We start from the raw sequence: 1313 nt of genomic DNA on the forward strand, positions 1-1313 counted from the left end.
AATGCCGTTTTTTTCGGAGGGCAGAATCAGAATCTCCGTACTCGAAAATAAGGAGATTCTGTAAAAACAAAACAAAAAAACAAACAAACAAAAATGGGTGGGGTGGGGGTGCGGTCCACATTCTTTACATCCGCCTCTTATTTTTTCGAATCCTTAGAGTAGTGGTTCTTAATCCAGACAGTAACGACCCTTAGTGTAGGAGCGACATAATAAAATTACAAGGAGCAGTGGATGTTTGGAAGAGTCCTAATTTATGTTAAAAATAAAATAAACCACCAGCAATAATTATATATGATGGACGGGCAGAGGCTAGTCTATTATACTGACGCAAGTGCTCACCTAGCACTTTATTGTATCAAACTTTGAAAGGATGAAAAGCAAAGTTGACCACGTCGGAATTTGCGGTCGGAATGTAAAACCGATAGAAATGCTGCTAAGCATTTTGTCAGTTGTGCTTAACGAGTCATTTACACTGCTTATATTTCAAAAGCGTTTTCCACAGGAAAAAAAAAATCTTCGGGATTAGAATATAAAGAGTATGTTGCGTTATCAGTAGAAAATATGATCAACGATGTAACATAGGCAGTACAAATAAATTCCAAAGAGACACGTGCTGAACGAGATAGTATAAGAAAACATAACAAAACCACTGCAAAACTCAGCATCTGTTTGATAATTGCTCACCTCACACCGTGTTTTTCATTTTGCAAAATAAACGAAGAGGGCGTTTGTAAAATGTTATACTTCGAAAGACGTTAAGTTACGAAAGGCGAAAAAACCAGAGCACAAGAGGGGCGACAGTTAGAGATGACAGCAGTGAAATCTGACACATAAAGCGAAATTAAACAATATTAAGAGTTAATTCCAGGCTTCTACCTTTTCGGACATCCTGCCGTTCTTCCTTTGATGTTATATTTACTACGGATTCTAAGTTTAAATCGAATGAAATGAAGAGCATATGAAACTATTCAAACTCTAAACGCCATGCAGCTGAAGGGCTTTTCCTTATATGGTAAGAGCCCAACTCCGAACGATTGTTTAGAGTCGACACACTCGTAGCTCTGTAGTTTTGTTAACAAGACAAGATGAGATAATAAGTGACTAGTACCACAACTATTGCTAAAAAAAAAAAAGAAAACTTTTCTATATAGAAAAGCGTCGTTTCCCCTTAACGGGGTTAAGACTTGTAATTACCAGTATCTTCAAGTGTAAGATAATTTTAAGAATATTCCATCTATAATTTCTAATGTAAAAATTAGCTTAATACTTTTACTCTCTCATATCAAACAAACTATGTACATTTTTATCGTAAG

This window comes from Octopus bimaculoides, chromosome 3 (assembly GCF_001194135.2).
Source record: "Octopus bimaculoides isolate UCB-OBI-ISO-001 chromosome 3, ASM119413v2, whole genome shotgun sequence".
NCBI lineage: Eukaryota > Metazoa > Mollusca > Cephalopoda > Octopoda > Octopodidae > Octopus > Octopus bimaculoides.